The 17,505-nt window shown below is 44.2% G+C and overlaps 14 non-coding genes across 14 annotated transcripts; all 14 read right to left on the minus strand.

The window, feature by feature from the left end:
- Window positions 1-614: 614 nt before the first annotated feature.
- On the minus strand, window positions 615-686 carry trnag-ucc (transfer RNA glycine (anticodon UCC)). Its single transcript has one exon. It is a non-coding gene; the product is annotated as a tRNA-Gly (tRNA).
- Window positions 687-1,805: 1,119 nt separating this feature from the next.
- On the minus strand, window positions 1,806-1,920 carry LOC141367401 (U5 spliceosomal RNA). The gene has a single exon (XR_012371754.1). It is a non-coding gene; the product is annotated as a U5 spliceosomal RNA (small nuclear RNA).
- Window positions 1,921-2,845: 925 nt separating this feature from the next.
- On the minus strand, window positions 2,846-2,917 carry trnag-ucc (transfer RNA glycine (anticodon UCC)). The gene has a single exon. It is a non-coding gene; the product is annotated as a tRNA-Gly (tRNA).
- Window positions 2,918-4,036: 1,119 nt separating this feature from the next.
- Window positions 4,037-4,151, minus strand: LOC141367402 (U5 spliceosomal RNA). The gene has a single exon (XR_012371755.1). It is a non-coding gene; the product is annotated as a U5 spliceosomal RNA (small nuclear RNA).
- A 925-nt stretch (window positions 4,152-5,076) lies between these two features.
- Window positions 5,077-5,148, minus strand: trnag-ucc (transfer RNA glycine (anticodon UCC)). Its single transcript has one exon. It is a non-coding gene; the product is annotated as a tRNA-Gly (tRNA).
- A 1,119-nt stretch (window positions 5,149-6,267) lies between these two features.
- LOC141367403 (U5 spliceosomal RNA) lies at window positions 6,268-6,382 on the minus strand. The gene has a single exon (XR_012371756.1). It is a non-coding gene; the product is annotated as a U5 spliceosomal RNA (small nuclear RNA).
- A 925-nt stretch (window positions 6,383-7,307) lies between these two features.
- On the minus strand, window positions 7,308-7,379 carry trnag-ucc (transfer RNA glycine (anticodon UCC)). The gene has a single exon. It is a non-coding gene; the product is annotated as a tRNA-Gly (tRNA).
- Window positions 7,380-8,498: 1,119 nt separating this feature from the next.
- On the minus strand, window positions 8,499-8,613 carry LOC141367404 (U5 spliceosomal RNA). The gene has a single exon (XR_012371757.1). It is a non-coding gene; the product is annotated as a U5 spliceosomal RNA (small nuclear RNA).
- Window positions 8,614-9,538: 925 nt separating this feature from the next.
- On the minus strand, window positions 9,539-9,610 carry trnag-ucc (transfer RNA glycine (anticodon UCC)). Its single transcript has one exon. It is a non-coding gene; the product is annotated as a tRNA-Gly (tRNA).
- A 1,119-nt stretch (window positions 9,611-10,729) lies between these two features.
- On the minus strand, window positions 10,730-10,844 carry LOC141367405 (U5 spliceosomal RNA). Its single transcript, XR_012371758.1, has one exon. It is a non-coding gene; the product is annotated as a U5 spliceosomal RNA (small nuclear RNA).
- A 925-nt stretch (window positions 10,845-11,769) lies between these two features.
- On the minus strand, window positions 11,770-11,841 carry trnag-ucc (transfer RNA glycine (anticodon UCC)). The gene has a single exon. It is a non-coding gene; the product is annotated as a tRNA-Gly (tRNA).
- Window positions 11,842-12,960: 1,119 nt separating this feature from the next.
- Window positions 12,961-13,075, minus strand: LOC141367395 (U5 spliceosomal RNA). Its single transcript, XR_012371748.1, has one exon. It is a non-coding gene; the product is annotated as a U5 spliceosomal RNA (small nuclear RNA).
- A 2,514-nt stretch (window positions 13,076-15,589) lies between these two features.
- LOC141367406 (U5 spliceosomal RNA) lies at window positions 15,590-15,704 on the minus strand. The gene has a single exon (XR_012371759.1). It is a non-coding gene; the product is annotated as a U5 spliceosomal RNA (small nuclear RNA).
- Window positions 15,705-16,629: 925 nt separating this feature from the next.
- trnag-ucc (transfer RNA glycine (anticodon UCC)) lies at window positions 16,630-16,701 on the minus strand. The gene has a single exon. It is a non-coding gene; the product is annotated as a tRNA-Gly (tRNA).
- Window positions 16,702-17,505: the final 804 nt, after the last annotated feature.

Here is a 17,505-nt window from a genome sequence, read left to right on the forward strand (position 1 = left end):
CCAACAGAAGAACAAGGTCTAAGACCTTCAGCTTAATAGATCATTTTCACTTCAAAAATTCTTTTTGGGATTATGATAGCTGGTGTTAGGGCAGGGTGTAGTTTATGGTTAATTTATTTCAGGTAAATAGTAAAAAAGCAAGGGGATGGATTGAGGTTCAGAATGGGGTAGGGTTGTCCTTTTAAAGTACCGATCTAGGGGTTTACTGATTTTGGGGTAAGGAAGGTAGTTGGCTGGGGCAGTAGCAGGGAATGTTTTTTAAAAAAGGAGGTAAGGAAACTTTTTAAAATATAAACAAGCAGACAAAATAAACAAAAATACGGGGGGAATAAACAGGAAGGCTGTCCTCACAAATGGGGAGCGTGTGTTATTTGCTGCGTTCTGGATTGGGGATTCGGCTCGACGACTCACCCTGGGCGTAAGATCCTCGTTAGTATAGTGGACAGTATCTCCGCCTGTCACGCGGAAGACCGGGGTTCGATTCCCCGACGGGGAGATCTCCTTTTCGTTTGACTTCTCAAACAACTTGCACGAGCCACCTTTACGCATCAAAATCGGCTGAAGAAGTGCGCTGCGTTGCTCTCGTTCTCACGATGGGGTCGGGCAAAAAGCAATGCGTTGGCCGGGAATCGAACCCGGGTCAACTGCTTGGAAGGCAGCTATGCTCACCACTATACCACCAACGCAGGCAGAAAGGTGTTGCTCAACAGGACCTGTGAATGTCCTGAACCAACTGTTGTTTTAGAGCTGCACTGAATTGATCACGGATTCAGTCGATTCCCTTCCACGCCTCCTGCTGGTGTCTGTAACTTGATAACCACAGAATCCCAAGAGTACTCTTTCGAAGGGGAGGTTGGCCGGCGTGATGCCAGTGCGAGAGAAAGGAGTCCTCGTTAGTATAGTGGACAGTATCTCCGCCTGTCACGCGGAAGACCGGGGTTCGATTCCCCGACGGGGAGGTTTGCTTTGTTTCTGGACTGCCGATTGAAATGCAAGAGTTACGGCGCTGAGCGCTGCTGTTAGTTTGCCGATTTCACACCTCTCGCCGTCCCTATGTTGGAGTCACAAGTCGCCTTTGTTTAAAGCCACTGAACACCGGTGATGGGAGAAACGAAACTTTTCGAAGCTTCGAATCGATTGAACCAATCGCTTCGGAAATTGATTCAGTTCTTCGAAGCGTTCGAAACACCACACTCGCTGGCGACACCTGCTGGTCAAAATAGTGTTAAAGCAGATCTTTCCAAACATTTTACACTTTATTTTACAAAATAATAGCAAGATTTGTATTAAAACATGTTTAAAAAATTATTTAACCTTATTAAGACATAAATAAAAGTGTATTGTGTGTTTTTCAGTTGTATTTAGGGCAAACAAATCATTAAAACCATCTCCCCTTTTAATTATGCACATTTTTGTCATTAAATCTGTCTATAAACAAAAAGTAAACAAAATGGTAGTGTTACTAGCCAGAAGGATGCATGTTTTATGAACTTGCGTAATAAGACTGACCCGAGTTTACCTTACCATATGAGACACTGGTCATTTGTGACCAACTCCCCCTAGTGGTGATCCATTGGATTTTCAAAACGTTTCGAAAGAGTTATGACGTAATGAAGCCTCGTTTGCTAAAATCACGTGACTTGGCCAGTTTGAAACAAGCTCCGAGCAAATTGATTCAAAACGATAGATTTTGAAAAGTTTCAAAGCCTCATAAAGCGGTGCTTCGGAAGCGACCATCGTTTCTGAACACCTCGCGACAAACCAGGCCATAATGAAAGATTTTCTGCAATTGACCAAAGTTACGCAGCTCTGCTGTGAGCAGAGCACCCAAAAATACAAAAAACTCACAACGTCCTCCTCCACGGAAATCTTTAGTAAAAGGCGAAAGATTTATACGTAGTTGAAGGAAAACTTGAGTTATGTCCAACAAACCTCGACCCAGTGTGCTCCCTGTGCCACACCATAATGTTCAAAAAGGGTAATTTCTGGTTCAGGATCCACCCAGACCCTTCCACCTGGGAGGAGCAAAAGAGGTAGAAATACGTTCCTGCGCAAAATAAAGACACAGGCACGGGCTACTAACATGTCACAGTGTGATCTTTTGCTGAGAGGTTTTGGGGAATGAAACTCTGTGCACATTACACAGAGGATGCACCGGCACAGGTTATCTCCAATCTCCATCCCATTGATTTCCATAGCCTCTAGGGAAAAAAAGGAAAAAGAAAGGGCCCCAACAGAAGAACAAGGTCTAAGACCTTCAGCTTAATAGATCATTTTCACTTCAAAAATTCTTTTTGGGATTATGATAGCTGGTGTTAGGGCAGGGTGTAGTTTATGGTTAATTTATTTCAGGTAAATAGTAAAAAAGCAAGGGGATGGATTGAGGTTCAGAATGGGGTAGGGTTGTCCTTTTAAAGTACCGATCTAAGGGGTTTACTGATTTTGGGGTAAGGAAGGTAGTTGGCTGGGGCAGTAGCAGGGAATGTTTTTTAAAAAAGGAGGTAAGGAAACTTTTTAAAATATAAACAATTAGACAAAATAAACAAAAATACGGGGGGAATAAACAGGAAGGCTGTCCTCACAAATGGGGAGCGTGTGTTATTTGCTGCGTTCTGGATTGGGGATTCGGCTCGACGACTCACCCTGGGCGTAAGATCCTCGTTAGTATAGTGGACAGTATCTCCGCCTGTCACGCGGAAGACCGGGGTTCGATTCCCCGACGGGGAGATCTCCTTTTCGTTTGACTTCTCAAACAACTTGCACGAGCCACCTTTACGCATCAAAATCGGCTGAAGAAGTGCGCTGCGTTGCTCTCGTTCTCACGATGGGGTCGGGCAAAAAGCAATGCGTTGGCCGGGAATCGAACCCGGGTCAACTGCTTGGAAGGCAGCTATGCTCACCACTATACCACCAACGCAGGCAGAAAGGTGTTGCTCAACAGGACCTGTGAATGTCCTGAACCAACTGTTGTTTTAGAGCTGCACTGAATTGATCACGGATTCAGTCGATTCCCTTCCACGCCTCCTGCTGGTGTCTGTAACTTGATAACCACAGAATCCCAAGAGTACTCTTTCGAAGGGGAGGTTGGCCGGCGTGATGCCAATGCGAGAGAGAGGAGTCCTCGTTAGTATAGTGGACAGTATCTCCGCCTGTCACGCGGAAGACCGGGGTTCGATTCCCCGACGGGGAGATTTGCTTTGTTTCTGGACTGCCGATTGAAATGCAAGAGTTACGGCGCTGAGCGCTGCTGTTAGTTTGCCGATTTCGCACCTCTCGCCGTCCCTATGTTGGAGTCACAAGTCGCCTTTGTTTAAAGCCACTGAACACCGGTGATGGGAGAAACGAAACTTTTCGAAGCTTCGAATCGATTGAACCAATCGCTTCGGAAATTGATTCAGTTCTTCGAAGCGTTCGAAACACCACACTCGCTGGCGACACCTGCTGGTCAAAATAGTGTTAAAGCAGATCTTTCCAAACATTTTACACTTTATTTTACAAAATAATAGCAAGATTTGTATTAAAACATGTTTAAAAAATTATTTAACCTTATTAAGACATAATTAAAAGTGTATTGTGTGTTTTTCAGTTGTATTTAGGGCAAACAAATCATTAAAACCATCTCCCCTTTTAATTATGCACATTTTTGTCATTAAATCTGTCTATAAACAAAAAGTAAACAAAATGGTAGTGTTACTAGCCAGAAGGATGCATGTTTTATGAACTTGCGTAATAAGACTGACCCGAGTTTACCTTACCATATGAGACACTGGTCATTTGTGACCAACTCCCCCTAGTGGTGATCCATTGGATTTTCAAAACGTTTCGAAAGAGTTATGACGTAATGAAGCCTCGTTTGCTAAAATCACGTGACTTGGCCAGTTTGAAACAAGCTCCGAGCAAATTGATTCAAAGCGATAGATTTTGAAAAGTTTCGAAGCCTCATAAAGCGGTGCTTCGGAAGCGACCATCGTTTCTGAACACCTCGCGACAAACCAGGCCTTAATGAAAGATTTTCTGCAATTGACCAAAGTTACGCAGCTCTGCTGTGAGCAGAGCACCCAAAAATACAAAAAACTCACAACGTCCTCCTCCACGGAAATCTTTAGTAAAAGGCGAAAGATTTATACGTAGTTGAAGGAAAACTTGAGTTATGTCCAACAAACCTCGACCCAGTGTGCTCCCTGTGCCACACCATAATGTTCAAAAAGGGTAATTTCTGGTTCAGGATCCACCCAGACCCTTCCACCTGGGAGGAGCAAAAGAGGTAGAAATACGTTCCTGCGCAAAATAAAGACACAGGCACGGGCTACTAACATGTCACAGTGTGATCTTTTGCTGAGAGGTTTTGGGGAATGAAACTCTGTGCACATTACACAGAGGATGCACCGGCACAGGTTATCTCCAATCTCCATCCCATTGATTTCCATAGCCTCTAGGGAAAAAAAGGAAAAAGAAAGGGCCCCAACAGAAGAACAAGGTCTAAGACCTTCAGCTTAATAGATCATTTTCACTTCAAAAATTCTTTTTGGGATTATGATAGCTGGTGTTAGGGCAGGGTGTAGTTTATGGTTAATTTATTTCAGGTAAATAGTAAAAAAGCAAGGGGATGGATTGAGGTTCAGAATGGGGTAGGGTTGTCCTTTTAAAGTACCGATCTAAGGGGTTTACTGATTTTGGGGTAAGGAAGGTAGTTGGCTGGGGCAGTAGCAGGGAATGTTTTTTAAAAAAGGAGGTAAGGAAACTTTTTAAAATATAAACAAGCAGACAAAATAAACAAAAATACGGGGGGAATAAACAGGAAGGCTGTCCTCACAAATGGGGAGCGTGTGTTATTTGCTGCGTTCTGGATTGGGGATTCGGCTCGACGACTCACCCTGGGTGTAAGATCCTCGTTAGTATAGTGGACAGTATCTCCGCCTGTCACGCGGAAGACCGGGGTTCGATTCCCCGACGGGGAGATCTCCTTTTCGTTTGACTTCTCAAACAACTTGCACGAGCCACCTTTACGCATCAAAATCGGCTGAAGAAGTGCGCTGCGTTGCTCTCGTTCTCACGATGGGGTCGGGCAAAAAGCAATGCGTTGGCCGGGAATCGAACCCGGGTCAACTGCTTGGAAGGCAGCTATGCTCACCACTATACCACCAACGCAGGCAGAAAGGTGTTGCTAAACAGGACCTGTGAATGTCCTGAACCAACTGTTGTTTTAGAGCTGCACTGAATTGATCACGGATTCAGTCGATTCCCTTCCACGCCTCCTGCTGGTGTCTGTAACTTGATAACCACAGAATCCCAAGAGTACTCTTTCGAAGGGGAGGTTGGCCGGCGTGATGCCAATGCGAGAGAGAGGAGTCCTCGTTAGTATAGTGGACAGTATCTCCGCCTGTCACGCGGAAGACCGGGGTTCGATTCCCCGACGGGGAGATTTGCTTTGTTTCTGGACTGCCGATTGAAATGCAAGAGTTACGGCGCTGAGCGCTGCTGTTAGTTTGCCGATTTCGCACCTCTCGCCGTCCCTATGTTGGAGTCACAAGTCGCCTTTGTTTAAAGCCACTGAACACCGGTGATGGGAGAAACGAAACTTTTCGAAGCTTCGAATCGATTGAACCAATCGCTTCGGAAATTGATTCAGTTCTTCGAAGCGTTCGAAACACCACACTCGCTGGCGACACCTGCTGGTCAAAATAGTGTTAAAGCAGATCTTTCCAAACATTTTACACTTTATTTTACAAAATAATAGCAAGATTTGTATTAAAACATGTTTAAAAAATTATTTAACCTTATTAAGACATAATTAAAAGTGTATTGTGTGTTTTTCAGTTGTATTTAGGGCAAACAAATCATTAAAACCATCTCCCCTTTTAATTATGCACATTTTTGTCATTAAATCTGTCTATAAACAAAAAGTAAACAAAATGGTAGTGTTACTAGCCAGAAGGATGCATGTTTTATGAACTTGCGTAATAAGACTGACCCGAGTTTACCTTACCATATGAGACACTGGTCATTTGTGACCAACTCCCCCTAGTGGTGATCCATTGGATTTTCAAAACGTTTCGAAAGAGTTATGACGTAATGAAGCCTCGTTTGCTAAAATCACGTGACTTGGCCAGTTTGAAACAAGCTCCGAGCAAATTGATTCAAAACGATAGATTTTGAAAAGTTTCGAAGCCTCATAAAGCGGTGCTTCGGAAGCGACCATCGTTTCTGAACACCTCGCGACAAACCAGGCCTTAATGAAAGATTTTCTGCAATTGACCAAAGTTACGCAGCTCTGCTGTGAGCAGAGCACCCAAAAATACAAAAAACTCACAACGTCCTCCTCCACGGAAATCTTTAGTAAAAGGCGAAAGATTTATACGTAGTTGAAGGAAAACTTGAGTTATGTCCAACAAACCTCGACCCAGTGTGCTCCCTGTGCCACACCATAATGTTCAAAAAGGGTAATTTCTGGTTCAGGATCCACCCAGACCCTTCCACCTGGGAGGAGCAAAAGAGGTAGAAATACGTTCCTGCGCAAAATAAAGACACAGGCACGGGCTACTAACATGTCACAGTGTGATCTTTTGCTGAGAGGTTTTGGGGAATGAAACTCTGTGCACATTACACAGAGGATGCACCGGCACAGGTTATCTCCAATCTCCATCCCATTGATTTCCATAGCCTCTAGGGAAAAAAAGGAAAAAGAAAGGGCCCCAACAGAAGAACAAGGTCTAAGACCTTCAGCTTAATAGATCATTTTCACTTCAAAAATTCTTTTTGGGATTATGATAGCTGGTGTTAGGGCAGGGTGTAGTTTATGGTTAATTTATTTCAGGTAAATAGTAAAAAAGCAAGGGGATGGATTGAGGTTCAGAATGGGGTAGGGTTGTCCTTTTAAAGTACCGATCTAAGGGGTTTACTGATTTTGGGGTAAGGAAGGTAGTTGGCTGGGGCAGTAGCAGGGAATGTTTTTTAAAAAAGGAGGTAAGGAAACTTTTTAAAATATAAACAAGCAGACAAAATAAACAAAAATACGGGGGGAATAAACAGGAAGGCTGTCCTCACAAATGGGGAGCGTGTGTTATTTGCTGCGTTCTGGATTGGGGATTCGGCTCGACGACTCACCCTGGGCGTAAGATCCTCGTTAGTATAGTGGACAGTATCTCCGCCTGTCACGCGGAAGACCGGGGTTCGATTCCCCGACGGGGAGATCTCCTTTTCGTTTGACTTCTCAAACAACTTGCACGAGCCACCTTTACGCATCAAAATCGGCTGAAGAAGTGCGCTGCGTTGCTCTCGTTCTCACGATGGGGTCGGGCAAAAAGCAATGCGTTGGCCGGGAATCGAACCCGGGTCAACTGCTTGGAAGGCAGCTATGCTCACCACTATACCACCAACGCAGGCAGAAAGGTGTTGCTCAACAGGACCTGTGAATGTCCTGAACCAACTGTTGTTTTAGAGCTGCACTGAATTGATCACGGATTCAGTCGATTCCCTTCCACGCCTCCTGCTGGTGTCTGTAACTTGATAACCACAGAATCCCAAGAGTACTCTTTCGAAGGGGAGGTTGGCCGGCGTGATGCCAGTGCGAGAGAGAGGAGTCCTCGTTAGTATAGTGGACAGTATCTCCGCCTGTCACGCGGAAGACCGGGGTTCGATTCCCCGACGGGGAGATTTGCTTTGTTTCTGGACTGCCGATTGAAATGCAAGAGTTACGGCGCTGAGCGCTGCTGTTAGTTTGCCGATTTCGCACCTCTCGCCGTCCCTATGTTGGAGTCACAAGTTGCCTTTGTTTAAAGCCACTGAACACCGGTGATGGGAGAAACGAAACTTTTCGAAGCTTCGAATCCAATGAACCAATCGCTTCGGAAATTGATTCAGTTCTTCGAAGTGTTCGAAACACCACACTCGCTGGCGACACCTGCTGGTCAAAATAGTGTTAAAGCAGATCTTTCCAAACATTTTACACTTTATTTTACAAAATAATAGCAAGATTTGTATTAAAACATGTTTAAAAAATTATTTAACCTTATTAAGACATAATTAAAAGTGTATTGTGTGTTTTTCAGTTGTATTTAGGGCAAACAAATCATTAAAACCATCTCCCCTTTTAATTATGCACATTTTTGTCATTAAATCTGTCTATAAACAAAAAGTAAACAAAATGGTAGTGTTACTAGCCAGAAGGATGCATGTTTTATGAACTTGCGTAATAAGACTGACCCGAGTTTACCTTACCATATGAGACACTGGTCATTTGTGACCAACTCCCCCTAGTGGTGATCCATTGGATTTTCAAAACGTTTCGAAAGAGTTATGACGTAATGAAGCCTCGTTTGCTAAAATCACGTGACTTGGCCAGTTTGAAACAAGCTCCGAGCAAATTGATTCAAAACGATAGATTTTGAAAAGTTTCGAAGCCTCATAAAGCGGTGCTTCGGAAGCGACCATCGTTTCTGAACACCTCGCGACAAACCAGGCCTTAATGAAAGATTTTCTGCAATTGACCAAAGTTACGCAGCTCTGCTGTGAGCAGAGCACCCAAAAATACAAAAAACTCACAACGTCCTCCTCCACGGAAATCTTTAGTAAAAGGCGAAAGATTTATACGTAGTTGAAGGAAAACTTGAGTTATGTCCAACAAACCTCGACCCAGTGTGCTCCCTGTGCCACACCATAATGTTCAAAAAGGGTAATTTCTGGTTCAGGATCCACCCAGACCCTTCCACCTGGGAGGAGCAAAAGAGGTAGAAATACGTTCCTGCGCAAAATAAAGACACAGGCACGGGCTACTAACATGTCACAGTGTGATCTTTTGCTGAGAGGTTTTGGGGAATGAAACTCTGTGCACATTACACAGAGGATGCACCGGCACAGGTTATCTCCAATCTCCATCCCATTGATTTCCATAGCCTCTAGGGAAAAAAAGGAAAAAGAAAGGGCCCCAACAGAAGAACAAGGTCTAAGACCTTCAGCTTAATAGATCATTTTCACTTCAAAAATTCTTTTTGGGATTATGATAGCTGGTGTTAGGGCAGGGTGTAGTTTATGGTTAATTTATTTCAGGTAAATAGTAAAAAAGCAAGGGGATGGATTGAGGTTCAGAATGGGGTAGGGTTGTCCTTTTAAAGTACCGATCTAAGGGGTTTACTGATTTTGGGGTAAGGAAGGTAGTTGGCTGGGGCAGTAGCAGGGAATGTTTTTTAAAAAAGGAGGTAAGGAAACTTTTTAAAATATAAACAAGCAGACAAAATAAACAAAAATACGGGGGGAATAAACAGGAAGGCTGTCCTCACAAATGGGGAGCGTGTGTTATTTGCTGCGTTCTGGATTGGGGATTCGGCTCGACGACTCACCCTGGGCGTAAGATCCTCGTTAGTATAGTGGACAGTATCTCCGCCTGTCACGCGGAAGACCGGGGTTCGATTCCCCGACGGGGAGATCTCCTTTTCGTTTGACTTCTCAAACAACTTGCACGAGCCACCTTTACGCATCAAAATCGGCTGAAGAAGTGCGCTGCGTTGCTCTCGTTCTCACGATGGGGTCGGGCAAAAAGCAATGCGTTGGCCGGGAATCGAACCCGGGTCAACTGCTTGGAAGGCAGCTATGCTCACCACTATACCACCAACGCAGGCAGAAAGGTGTTGCTCAACAGGACCTGTGAATGTCCTGAACCAACTGTTGTTTTAGAGCTGCACTGAATTGATCACGGATTCAGTCGATTCCCTTCCACGCCTCCTGCTGGTGTCTGTAACTTGATAACCACAGAATCCCAAGAGTACTCTTTCGAAGGGGAGGTTGGCCAGCGTGATGCCAATGCGAGAGAGAGGAGTCCTCGTTAGTATAGTGGACAGTATCTCCGCCTGTCACGCGGAAGACCGGGGTTCGATTCCCCGACGGGGAGATTTGCTTTGTTTCTGGACTGCCGATTGAAATGCAAGAGTTACGGCGCTGAGCGCTGCTGTTAGTTTGCCGATTTCGCACCTCTCGCCGTCCCTATGTTGGAGTCACAAGTCGCCTTTGTTTAAAGCCACTGAACACCGGTGATGGGAGAAACGAAACTTTTCGAAGCTTCGAATCGATTGAACCAATCGCTTCGGAAATTGATTCAGTTCTTCGAAGCGTTCGAAACACCACACTCGCTGGCGACACCTGCTGGTCAAAATAGTGTTAAAGCAGATCTTTCCAAACATTTTACACTTTATTTTACAAAATAATAGCAAGATTTGTATTAAAACATGTTTAAAAAATTATTTAACCTTATTAAGACATAATTAAAAGTGTATTATGTGTTTTTCAGTTGTATTTAGGGCAAACAAATCATTAAAACCATCTCCCCTTTTAATTATGCACATTTTTGTCATTAAATCTGTCTATAAACAAAAAGTAAACAAAATGGTAGTGTTACTAGCCAGAAGGATGCATGTTTTATGAACTTGCGTAATAAGACTGACCCGAGTTTACCTTACCATATGAGACACTGGTCATTTGTGACCAACTCCCCCTAGTGGTGATCCATTGGATTTTCAAAACGTTTCGAAAGAGTTATGACGTAATGAAGCCTCGTTTGCTAAAATCACGTGACTTGGCCAGTTTGAAACAAGCTCCGAGCAAATTGATTCAAAACGATAGATTTTGAAAAGTTTCGAAGCCTCATAAAGCGGTGCTTCGGAAGCGACCATCGTTTCTGAACACCTCGCGACAAACCAGGCCTTAATGAAAGATTTTCTGCAATTGACCAAAGTTACGCAGCTCTGCTGTGAGCAGAGCACCCAAAAATACAAAAAACTCACAACGTCCTCCTCCACGGAAATCTTTAGTAAAAGGCGAAAGATTTATACGTAGTTGAAGGAAAACTTGAGTTATGTCCAACAAACCTCGACCCAGTGTGCTCCCTGTGCCACACCATAATGTTCAAAAAGGGTAATTTCTGGTTCAGGATCCACCCAGACCCTTCCACCTGGGAGGAGCAAAAGAGGTAGAAATACGTTCCTGCGCAAAATAAAGACACAGGCACGGGCTACTAACATGTCACAGTGTGATCTTTTGCTGAGAGGTTTTGGGGAATGAAACTCTGTGCACATTACACAGAGGATGCACCGGCACAGGTTATCTCCAATCTCCATCCCATTGATTTCCATAGCCTCTAGGGAAAAAAAGGAAAAAGAAAGGGCCCCAACAGAAGAACAAGGTCTAAGACCTTCAGCTTAATAGATCATTTTCACTTCAAAAATTCTTTTTGGGATTATGATAGCTGGTGTTAGGGCAGGGTGTAGTTTATGGTTAATTTATTTCAGGTAAATAGTAAAAAAGCAAGGGGATGGATTGAGGTTCAGAATGGGGTAGGGTTGTCCTTTTAAAGTACCGATCTAAGGGGTTTACTGATTTTGGGGTAAGGAAGGTAGTTGGCTGGGGCAGTAGCAGGGAATGTTTTTTAAAAAAGGAGGTAAGGAAACTTTTTAAAATATAAACAAGCAGACAAAATAAACAAAAATACGGGGGGAATAAACAGGAAGGCTGTCCTCACAAATGGGGAGCGTGTGTTATTTGCTGCGTTCTGGATTGGGGATTCGGCTCGACGACTCACCCTGGGCGTAAGATCCTCGTTAGTATAGTGGACAGTATCTCCGCCTGTCACGCGGAAGACCGGGGTTCGATTCCCCGACGGGGAGATCTCCTTTTCGTTTGACTTCTCAAACAACTTGCACGAGCCACCTTTACGCATCAAAATCGGATGAAGAAGTGCGCTGCGTTGCTCTCGTTCTCACGATGGGGTCGGGCAAAAAGCAATGCGTTGGCCGGGAATCGAACCCGGGTCAACTGCTTGGAAGGCAGCTATGCTCACCACTATACCACCAACGCAGGCAGAAAGGTGTTGCTCAACAGGACCTGTGAATGTCCTGAACCAACTGTTGTTTTAGAGCTGCACTGAATTGATCACGGATTCAGTCGATTCCCTTCCACGCCTCCTGCTGGTGTCTGTAACTTGATAACCACAGAATCCCAAGAGTACTCTTTCGAAGGGGAGGTTGGCCGGCGTGATGCCAATGCGAGAGAGAGGAGTCCTCGTTAGTATAGTGGACAGTATCTCCGCCTGTCACGCGGAAGACCGGGGTTCGATTCCCCGACGGGGAGATTTGCTTTGTTTCTGGACTGCCGATTGAAATGCAAGAGTTACGGCGCTGAGCGCTGCTGTTAGTTTGCCGATTTCGCACCTCTCGCCATCCCTATGTTGGAGTCACAAGTCGCCTTTGTTTAAAGCCACTGAACACCGGTGATGGGAGAAACGAAACTTTTCGAAGCTTCGAATCGATTGAACCAATCGCTTCGGAAATTGATTCAGTTCTTCGAAGCGTTCGAAACACCACACTCGCTGGCGACACCTGCTGGTCAAAATAGTGTTAAAGCAGATCTTTCCAAACATTTTACACTTTATTTTACAAAATAATAGCAAGATTTGTATTAAAACATGTTTAAAAAATTATTTAACCTTATTAAGACATAATTAAAAGTGTATTGTGTGTTTTTCAGTTGTATTTAGGGCAAACAAATCATTAAAACCATCTCCCCTTTTAATTATGCACATTTTTGTCATTAAATCTGTCTATAAACAAAAAGTAAACAAAATGGTAGTGTTACTAGCCAGAAGGATGCATGTTTTATGAACTTGCGTAATAAGACTGACCCGAGTTTACCTTACCATATGAGACACTGGTCATTTGTGACCAACTCCCCCTAGTGGTGATCCATTGGATTTTCAAAACGTTTCGAAAGAGTTATGACGTAATGAAGCCTCGTTTGCTAAAATCACGTGACTTGGCCAGTTTGAAACAAGCTCCGAGCAAATTGATTCAAAACGATAGATTTTGAAAAGTTTCGAAGCCTCATAAAGCGGTGCTTCGGAAGCGACCATCGTTTCTGAACACCTCGCGACAAACCAGGCCTTAATGAAAGATTTTCTGCAATTGACCAAAGTTACGCAGCTCTGCTGTAAGCAGAGCACCCAAAAATACAAAAAACTCACAACGTCCTCCTCCACGGAAATCTTTAGTAAAAGGCGAAAGATTTATACGTAGTTGAAGGAAAACTTGAGTTATGTCCAACAAACCTCGACCCAGTGTGCTCCCTGTGCCACACCATAATGTTCAAAAAGGGTAATTTCTGGTTCAGGATCCACCCAGACCCTTCCACCTGGGAGGAGCAAAAGAGGTAGAAATACGTTCCTGCGCAAAATAAAGACACAGGCACGGGCTACTAACATGTCACAGTGTGATCTTTTGCTGAGAGGTTTTGGGGAATGAAACGCTAGCCGTTTCTCAATGTCAAGGATACTTCCTTGGCAGGACTAGTCCTTACAAGTCACTTCCTTGACAGGCGAGGCGAGGCTCCTTTTAAGCATTCGGAGAACACGTTAAATGGAACAGGCTAACAAGTGCACGTAATTACGTCATTGCGTGATTGAAAGGTGTGCTTTCGGTGCTGCGCGCATAGGATTGTGGGTGATTTCAGCGCGTGAAGAGCGCGAAGGATACAAATTTGCATCCTTTCCTGTATATGGGATATTTCTCGAACGAAGGACTCAGTCCTTGGCTGAAATTTCGAGGATCCTCGACATTGGAACAGTCCTTCGACTGACGTCGATGACGTAGCATCCTCGAAATTCTAGCTTCCGAGGATCCTTCCTTGACATTGGGAAACGGCTTCTGTGCACATTACACAGAGGATGCACCGGCACAGGTTATCTCCAATCTCCATCCCATTGATTTCCATAGCCTCTAGGGAAAAAAAGGAAAAAGAAAGGGCCCCAACAGAAGAACAAGGTCTAAGACCTTCAGCTTAATAGATCATTTTCACTTCAAAAATTCTTTTTGGGATTATGATAGCTGGTGTTAGGGCAGGGTGTAGTTTATGGTTAATTTATTTCAGGTAAATAGTAAAAAAGCAAGGGGATGGATTGAGGTTCAGAATGGGGTAGGGTTGTCCTTTTAAAGTACCGATCTAAGGGGTTTACTGATTTTGGGGTAAGGAAGGTAGTTGGCTGGGGCAGTAGCAGGGAATGTTTTTTAAAAAAGGAGGTAAGGAAACTTTTTAAAATATAAACAAGCAGACAAAATAAACAAAAATACGGGGGGAATAAACAGGAAGGCTGTCCTCACAAATGGGGAGCGTGTGTTATTTGCTGCGTTCTGGATTGGGGATTCGGCTCGACGACTCACCCTGGGCGTAAGATCCTCGTTAGTATAGTGGACAGTATCTCCGCCTGTCACGCGGAAGACCGGGGTTCGATTCCCCGACGGGGAGATCTCCTTTTCGTTTGACTTCTCAAACAACTTGCACGAGCCACCTTTACGCATCAAAATCGGCTGAAGAAGTGCGCTGCGTTGCTCTCGTTCTCACGATGGGGTCGGGCAAAAAGCAATGCGTTGGCCTGGAATCGAACCCGGGTCAACTGCTTGGAAGGCAGCTATGCTCACCACTATACCACCAACGCAGGCAGAAAGGTGTTGCTCAACAGGACCTGTGAATGTCCTGAACCAACTGTTGTTTTAGAGCTGCACTGAATTGATCACGGATTCAGTCGATTCCCTTCCACGCCTCCTGCTGGTGTCTGTAACTTGATAACCACAGAATCCCAAGAGTACTCTTTCGAAGGGGAGGTTGGCCGGCGTGATGCCAGTGCGAGAGAGAGGAGTCCTCGTTAGTATAGTGGACAGTATCTCCGCCTGTCACGCGGAAGACCGGGGTTCGATTCCCCGACGGGGAGATTTGCTTTGTTTCTGGACTGCCGATTGAAATGCAAGAGTTACGGCGCTGAGCGCTGCTGTTAGTTTGCCGATTTCGCACCTCTCGCCGTCCCTATGTTGGAGTCACAAGTCGCCTTTGTTTAAAGCCACTGAACACCGGTGATGGGAGAAACGAAACTTTTCGAAGCTTCGAATCGATTGAACCAATCGCTTCGGAAATTGATTCAGTTCTTCGAAGCGTTCGAAACACCACACTCGCTGGCGACACCTGCTGGTCAAAATAGTGTTAAAGCAGATCTTTCCAAACATTTTACACTTTATTTTACAAAATAATAGCAAGATTTGTATTAAAACATGTTTAAAAAATTATTTAACCTTATTAAGACATAATTAAAAGTGTATTGTGTGTTTTTCAGTTGTATTTAGGGCAAACAAATCATTAAAACCATCTCCCCTTTTAATTATGCACATTTTTGTCATTAAATCTGTCTATAAACAAAAAGTAAACAAAATGGTAGTGTTACTAGCCAGAAGGATGCATGTTTTATGAACTTGCGTAATAAGACTGACCCGAGTTTACCTTACCATATGAGACACTGGTCATTTGTGACCAACTCCCCCTAGTGGTGATCCATTGGATTTTCAAAACGTTTCGAAAGAGTTATGACGTAATGAAGCCTCGTTTGCTAAAATCACGTGACTTGGCCAGTTTGAAACAAGCTCCGAGCAAATTGATTCAAAACGATAGATTTTGAAAAGTTTCGAAGCCTCATAAAGCGGTGCTTCGGAAGCGACCATCGTTTCTGAACACCTCGCGACAAACCAGGCCTTAATGAAAGATTTTCTGCAATTGACCAAAGTTACGCAGCTCTGCTGTGAGCAGAGCACCCAAAAATACAAAAAACTCACAACGTCCTCCTCCACGGAAATCTTTAGTAAAAGGCGAAAGATTTATACGTAGTTGAAGGAAAACTTGAGTTATGTCCAACAAACCTCGACCCAGTGTGCTCCCTGTGCCACACCATAATGTTCAAAAAGGGTAATTTCTGGTTCAGGATCCACCCAGACCCTTCCACCTGGGAGGAGCAAAAGAGGTAGAAATACGTTCCTGCGCAAAATAAAGACACAGGCACGGGCTACTAACATGTCACAGTGTGATCTTTTGCTGAGAGGTTTTGGGGAATGAAACTCTGTGCACATTACACAGAGGATGCACCGGCACAGGTTATCTCCAATCTCCATCCCATTGATTTCCATAGCCTCTAGGGAAAAAAAGGAAAAAGAAAGGGCCCCAACAGAAGAACAAGGTCTAAGACCTTCAGCTTAATAGATCATTTTCACTTCAAAAATTCTTTTTGGGATTATGATAGCTGGTGTTAGGGCAGGGTGTAGTTTATGGTTAATTTATTTCAGGTAAATAGTAAAAAAGCAAGGGGATGGATTGAGGTTCAGAATGGGGTAGGGTTGTCCTTTTAAAGTACCGATCTAAGGGGTTTACTGATTTTGGGGTAAGGAAGGTAGTTGGCTGGGGCAGTAGCAGGGAATGTTTTTTAAAAAAGGAGGTAAGGAAACTTTTTAAAATATAAACAAGCAGACAAAATAAACAAAAATACGGGGGGAATAAACAGGAAGGCTGTCCTCACAAATGGGGAGCGTGTGTTATTTGCTGCGTTCTGGATTGGGGATTCGGCTCGACGACTCACCCTGGGCGTAAGATCCTCGTTAGTATAGTGGACAGTATCTCCGCCTGTCACGCGGAAGACCGGGGTTCGATTCCCCGACGGGGAGATCTCCTTTTCGTTTGACTTCTCAAACAACTTGCACGAGCCACCTTTACGCATCAAAATCGGCTGAAGAAGTGCGCTGCGTTGCTCTCGTTCTCACGATGGGGTCGGGCAAAAAGCAATGCGTTGGCCGGGAATCGAACCCGGGTCAACTGCTTGGAAGGCAGCTATGCTCACCACTATACCACCAACGCAGGCAGAAAGGTGTTGCTCAACAGGACCTGTGAATGTCCTGAACCAACTGTTGTTTTAGAGCTGCACTGAATTGATCACGGATTCAGTCGATTCCCTTCCACGCCTCCTGCTGGTGTCTGTAACTTGATAACCACAGAATCCCAAGAGTACTCTTTCGAAGGGGAGGTTGGCCGGCGTGATGCCAATGCGAGAGAGAGGAGTCCTCGTTAGTATAGTGGACAGTATCTCCGCCTGTCACGCGGAAGACCGGGGTTCGATTCCCCGACGGGGAGATTTGCTTTGTTTCTGGACTGCCGATTGAAATGCAAGAGTTACGGCGCTGAGCGCTGCTGTTAGTTTGCCGATTTCGCACCTCTCGCCGTCCCTATGTTGGAGTCACAAGTCGCCTTTGTTTAAAGCCACTGAACACCGGTGATGGGAGAAACGAAACTTTTCGAAGCTTCGAATCGATTGAACCAATCGCTTCGGAAATTGATTCAGTTCTTCGAAGCGTTCGAAACACCACACTCGCTGGCGACACCTGCTGGTCAAAATAGTGTTAAAGCAGATCTTTCCAAACATTTTACACTTTATTTTACAAAATAATAGCAAGATTTGTATTAAAACATGTTTAAAAAATTATTTAACCTTATTAAGACATAATTAAAAGTGTATTGTGTGTTTTTCAGTTGTATTTAGGGCAAACAAATCATTAAAACCATCTCCCCTTTTAATTATGCACATTTTTGTCATTAAATCTGTCTATAAACAAAAAGTAAACAAAATGGTAGTGTTACTAGCCAGAAGGATGCATGTTTTATGAA

The sequence above is a fragment of the Misgurnus anguillicaudatus genome, chromosome 10, assembly GCF_027580225.2.
Source record: "Misgurnus anguillicaudatus chromosome 10, ASM2758022v2, whole genome shotgun sequence".
Classification (NCBI taxonomy): Eukaryota; Metazoa; Chordata; class Actinopteri; order Cypriniformes; family Cobitidae; genus Misgurnus; species Misgurnus anguillicaudatus.